Source organism: Solanum stenotomum, chromosome 12, assembly GCF_019186545.1.
Source record: "Solanum stenotomum isolate F172 chromosome 12, ASM1918654v1, whole genome shotgun sequence".
In the NCBI taxonomy this organism is placed as follows: Eukaryota; Viridiplantae; Streptophyta; class Magnoliopsida; order Solanales; family Solanaceae; genus Solanum; species Solanum stenotomum.
Window position 1 is genome coordinate 7,546,113 of NC_064293.1, and position 6,766 is coordinate 7,552,878.

Below are 6,766 nucleotides of genomic sequence, written 5' to 3' on the forward strand. Positions count from 1 at the left end.
GAAGGGCGGCGTCGATGACGGGTAGAGGATCAATATAGAGAGAAGGGAGAGAATAAGAGTGAAGAGAGAGAGGAAATTAAGAAAATAGTGATCTATCTTTCAAATATTTAATAAAAAACGACGGACAGTGTCTCTAAGTCCGTCGCTTTTTTTAAATATAGTTGACTATTATTTTGACCAAAAAAGCGACGGACTAAGAGACACTGTCCGTCGCTTTTTAAAAATAGTTGACCATATATTTTGACCAATAAGCGATGGATATAAAGATGCCGTCCGTCGCCATAATTTATTTTTTTAATAAAATAAAATAAATTAAAAGCGACGGACAACATCGTTAATTTTTAATTTATATATAATTATTTTTAATAAAAGCAACGGACGGCGTCGCTATATATATTAAATAAATAATTATTAATTATTTATTTATTTGACGCAAAATTCCGCGAAAAAAAGCGACGGACTAAGAGATGCCGTCCGTCGCTTTTTGTAAAATAATTTAAAAAATAATTATTTTTATTAAAAAGCGATGGACAGTGTGGCAAAATGCGTCGCTTTTTGGAGCGACGCCGACTGTCGCTTTTCAGTCCGTCGTTTTTAAGCAGTTTTTTAGTTGTGTTATTTTTCACTTACAAAATTTCTATAATTTATTTCAGCCGACAAATTTCAAATATCTTTATTTTTATATAAAATTATGTATCTAATCAAATACCTTCACATGAATTAGAGAACAATAAACATTATGCAATATATTAAAAGGATGAAGTCCCTTGTGTGTGTTTTTACTAAGGGAGTGGATATTATAAGGTGGGAATCAAACACTCACTAACAAGGTAAAAGTTCAAATAGCTAATCAATTGAATTATTAAGACTTTTTTACTTCAAAATGAATTTGAATATTTCAAATGGATGAAATTAGTTTGACATCTACTTAATGATACAAATTTGAGATTATTAATATATGAATTTATGAAAGCATCTCGTAATCGTTAGTATATGTTTCTTATACAAATGTTTGTTTAAATTTGAGAGAATAGATTGAATAATCAAGATAGGTACAAAATGATTGTATACCTTCTTTACAAAAAAAAAATACTAGAATAAAAAACTATAAAATTTAGTAGATAAATTTAAGGCTTCTTCTAAAGGTTTGGTTTAATTCCACCGATTTCTTTGAGCCGCTCCTAATCTGACAGATAATATGGATATTCATATTATCTATTTTCTTATTATGTAAACAAATAAGTACTCCCGAATTACAACCATTACTTCTCTTTTAGGGTGTGTTTGGTGCGAAGAAAAAAATATTTTTATACTACTAAAAAGACCTCCTTACAATCGACTTCCTTACAATCGACTTCAAAAGAGGTCAAGGTAGTTTTTTGAAGAATTTTTTTTTATTTAACAAATCTAACCTTCAGAGTTGATTTTTGTAAAAAATAATAATAGTAAGAATAATCAAAAACTGACTTCAGCAAATCATTTTTTTTTACGAAAATATAAATTTGTAAGAGTATAAATTATATATATATATAATCTTTAACCAATAAACATCTTGAACCCCGGATGTTTCATTTTATTGTTTTGTTTAAAAACCAACCACCTGAGGGTGAAATTTTTCGAAAAATAATTTATTTTTGAAAAATTGACCTCCCAATGTCAGATTTCTTTTTGACCAACGATTTTAAGTCGATTTCTCTAATATTAGCTACCCCTTCTTTAGTGAATGAAAAAGAGGGACTCGTTTCATGGGTAGCAAGGATAGGAAAAAGGGGTTCAATGAAGGTTGATGTTGAGGATTTTATTCCAACTAGTGAGGAAATGCCTCGTTTTGATCCCGTAAAATGAATGTGAATACCAGAATCGTATGTTTCAAATATATGACGAAATGAATAGATAAAAAAACGGAATAGCCGGAATGACCTATATTAAGATCAGATTATCCACCTCTTTGTCGGCTTGGGTCGGATTTTCTCGACCTACGATTTTAAGTCAATTTTCTCTAATAACCGACCTTCAAAGTTAGTTTTGACTATTTTTAATGTCGAGGTCAAAATTTGGATCTTAAATCAGGGTCAGGTCCCGGAATTGGGGATAAGAGTCAAGTCCCAAGTCGGGATCCGAAGTTGTATCTCGATTCGAAGCCATATTTGGGTCTCAGTTCACTGTTGGGATTTGGGACTCGAGTCAATGTCAGAATATGGATTTTGGGTTGAATCTCAAAATTTGGACCTTGGGTTAGGGTTGGATTTGGGATTCGAATAAAATATAATAAATAAATAAATAATAGTAATAATAATAACATAATACTCCATTTGTCTTAATTTATGTGACACATTTCAAATTTCAATATTTAAAGGAGCAAAACTTTTCTCAAATGTAAAGGACCATTTATGTTCAACATTTTTTATATAATAAGAATCTAAGTGAACCTACTATTTAAAGTTAAGGGACTATTTAAGATGTTTCTTAAATATAAATTCTGCAGATATAAATTCAGGCACTCTAATCTCATCCTGGCCACTCAACAAATCCTTTTCTCAAATGTCTCTTTTGCAGCTATATTCTTAATTTTCTGCCATTGAAAGGTTAGTTTTCCTTAATTACTTTTTCATTTGATTAAACTTCTAGAGCAAAACAATACTTGTAATACCTTAATTATCAAAGTATAATTTAGCTCCTTGCACTATATATAGTGATAGCTAGTTGTGTATTGGATCTGACATGGATGTGACAACTTCTTGAAAGAGTCCGAGCAACATAGAGATATAGTACAAGTCTTATGCTTTTCAGAAGATCTAAATATCATACTAAGAAAATATTACTTAAGTAAGCAACATTTTTAGTCAATAAGCTTTGAATCACAATCATTTTTTGCTTATTAGGAGTTCAATTATTTTTATACATTAAGCTGCAGTTTTCAGGTCATAATTGCAAAGGGAAAAAAGGGGATTATTGTTAATATGGCTTATGCAAGTTTAATTTCTCTTATGACGACGATAAAATCGCTCTTGATGACATCCAATTCGCCAATGCAATCTCTAATATGTGATCACAGAGAAGAACTTTGGGCTATTCATGAAAAAGTTAGTTCCCTGGCAGTATTTCTCAACAACTTTGAGAAAAACAATGTTTCCGGGGAAATGACATATTTGGAAGTACAGGTAAAAGAAATTGCAAGTGCTGTTGAATACACAATTCAACTAAGACTAACAGAAATTGAAATGGCAAATAGTAAGAGTCAGAACAAAAGGACACGTCGAAACTTTCATCACAGCCTGCAACAAGTAGCAGTGGACATCGATCGTGTTAGGAAAGAGTCAACAAAGATTCGAGATAAAGGGAAACAAGCATCATTGGTTCAAGATTTTTCTAGTTCAGCAAATGATGTTCTGAAGGTTAAGAACAATATGGTTGGACGCGATGATCAAAGGGAACGGTTGTTAGAAGATCTGACTAGAGGATACTCTGGTGAACCCAAAGTCATCCCAATCATTGGGATGGGGGGCATTGGTAAAACAACTTTAGCAATAGAAGTTTACAATGATGCACACGTTCGTTCTCATTTTGATGTTTGTGCCTGGGCTACTCTTTCTCAACAGCACAATGTAAAGGAAATCTTGTTGAGCCTTCTGCGCTCTACAAAGGGTGGCACATTTGACATGAACGATGAGGCAGCGTTAGCAGACATGCTGCATAAAAGGTTATATGGAAAGAGGTACTTAATTGTCATGGATGACATCTGGAGTAGTAAAGCGTGGGATGACATGAGACGATGCTTTCCAATTCAGAACAAGGGGAGTCGAATACTGTTGACTACCCGTAACAATGAAGTGGCTTGCTATGCTAATACAGAAAATCTTTCGTTGCAGATGAGCTTCATGGATCAAGATGACAGTTGGAACCTTTTTAAAAGTGTAGCATTTGCAAATGAAGCATTACCATTACCATCTGAATTTGAGAATATTGGGAAGAAAATTGCAGAGAAAAGCCACGGGTTACCACTAACTATTGTCGTGGTTGTGGGGCTTCTCAAGTCCAAAAAGACAATAGAAGATTGGGAAAGTGTTGCTAAAGATGTCAAGTCATTTGTCAAAAATGATCCCGATGAACAATGTTCACATGTTCTTGGGTTGAGTTACAATCACTTGACCAGTGATCTAAAAACATGTCTTCTGTATTTCGGAATTTTTCCAGAAGACACTGAGATTCCAGTGAAACATTTGAAGAGATTTTGGATGGCTGAGGGGTTCCTGAATTTTGAAAATGACTTGGAAGGTGAAGGTGAGAAATATTTACAAGATCTTATCAACAGATGTCTAGTTCATGTCAGCAAGAAAAGTCGAGATGAAACAAAAATTATATCATGTAAGGTTCATGATCTAATATACGACTTGTGCTTGAGACAAGTTCAAAGAGGAAACCTATTTATCATGAACGACATTCTGTTTGAAAAATCCGATGAAAAGAAAGCTCAAATCAATGATTTTGTATTTGATTGTGATCCAAATCATGTTCCTTCAGTATGCCAATCTCTCAGTAGGCATAATATGCAGCCGTTTAAGCACTGGACCGGTAATGAAATTGATAAATTTACCTATGGTCTTTATAGGGCCCTTCTTACCCCTGGACATCATCAGTTGAGAGATGATGACAACAACAATCTTTTGAAACGAACTCGCTCTATTTTCTTTTCTGGTTTTTTTTGTTCAAATTTTATTTTCAAATCAGAGCTTATTCATTTCAAATTACTCAAAATCTTGGACTTGGCATACATGGGGATTTCTAGTTTCCCTCTACAGATACTAAGCCTCATCTGGTTGAGGTACCTAGCATTACTCTGCCCTTCAAATTTCGACATACCTCCAGAAATTTGCAGGTTATGGAATCTGCAGACATTCATTGTTCGAGGGTATACTCCATCGTATATAACTTTTCCAGAGCAAATTTGGGGACTAATGCAATTAAGGTATCTGAAACTGCACAAATTTCATTTACCAAATCAACCAAGTGTATCTGTTGACAAAGCAAGACACATGAGTTTTTCAAATATACAATCTATTTCTTACCTGTCTCCACTTTGTTGCACGAAGGAAGTTCTTTCGGGGATTCAGAATGTTAAAAAAATAGGATTCGATGGAGATCAAGATGACTATGAAAGTTTTCAGAAATCTGGACATTTCAACAATCTTGTCATTCTGCAGCAACTTGAAACATTGAGTGTAAGAAAAATGTATAATTGGAGTTCAGTCATTTATCCGGTGACCTTTCCAGCAACTCTCAAGAAGTTGAAGTTGTACAGAACTTATCTAAGTTGGTCGTACTTGGACGTCATAGCTGAGTTGCCTAACCTTGAGGTGTTGAAGCTGATGCCTAATGCTTGTCGTGGCGAAGAGTGGGATCCAAATGTTTGTGTATTTGCTCAATTGAAGCTTTTACTAATTGATGCAAATTCTCTCAAGTCCTGGAAAGCTACAAATGACAATTTTCCTGTCCTTGAACGCCTCGTGCTTCGTTCTGGCTATCATTTGAAAAAGATACCCATTGAGTTTGCAGATATCAACACATTACAACTGATTGAGTTAGATAGTTGTCTTCCCATACTTGCAGAATCTGCTGCACGAATTCAACAAGAACAACAAGACCTCGGAAATGACCCCGTGGATGTGCGTATCATACCTTCCAGGTGCGGAAACAGTTAATTCAAGTATAACTAATCTCAATATTACTAATACACCTTATTCAGTAGTACTATTCTTAATTATACTTAATCTATTGTTGTAATTACACATAACATTTAAATGACACAATTATCATCTTGCTTGTGTAAACAAAAGATATTGCAGATTACTTAATAAAACCTGATTTGCTGAGACTTTGATGCGGGTGTCTGAGATGGGTTGGATCTAGAGGTTGGATCCTTCTTAATCTAAATTTTGAAATTCAGGGGATTTGGCTAAAATTAACTGAAATACCTAACAAATTAGTTCCACAAATTAATCAAAGAGCTTCTAATTATCACAATTTCATAAAAGCATAATATTCTTATTTAAAATCGTTATCATTTGGTATAAAAATTTAATTGTCTTTATTTTTATTACTCTCGTGACTTTTGATAACTATAACTCCTAATTCATTTGGTATTCCATATTATGTCCTATAGATAGATAGAGGCATTAGAAAATTTTGTTACAAAAAAAAATGATCAAATTTATATGGCCTGCTCATCTTTTGACCAACAATCACAATTTTTTTTTTTTAAAAAATTACAAAATAATATTTTATTGCTTATATATTGCTTTCAGATTTTTTTACTTATACAAGATTTGATTATTTTATTGCAGGTACTTTTTTGGTTGAATGGGAAAAATTTATCTTCTCCAGACATTCATCTTTTGATAAACGGATCAAATTTCAATCTAGCAATTTAGTGAGAAAAATTTAAACAGGCTCCAACAAGATTATTGTTGGAAGGTATAATAATTATTTTTATTTACATGTAAGTCGTACTTTTTATTGCTTGAATTTTATTGTAAGAATTTGACAAGAGTTTCAAGTAATGCAAATCATTTTTTTTACATAAATATAAAATTTTAAGAGTACAAATTTAATATATATAACCAATAAACATCTTGAACCCCGGATGGTTCATTTTATTATTTTGTTTAAAAACCAACCACCTGAGGGCGAATTTTTTCAAAAAATAATTTATTTTTGGAAAATTGACCTCCCAAGGTCAGATTTTTTTCTGACCAACGATTTTAAGTTG

General features: G+C 32.8%; 1 pseudogene; it reads left to right on the top strand.

Moving 5' to 3' along the window:
• Positions 1-2,521: 2,521 nt before the first annotated feature.
• On the top strand, positions 2,522-6,454 carry LOC125847959 (putative late blight resistance protein homolog R1B-12; annotated as a pseudogene).
• The last annotated feature ends 312 nt before the right edge of the window (positions 6,455-6,766 follow it).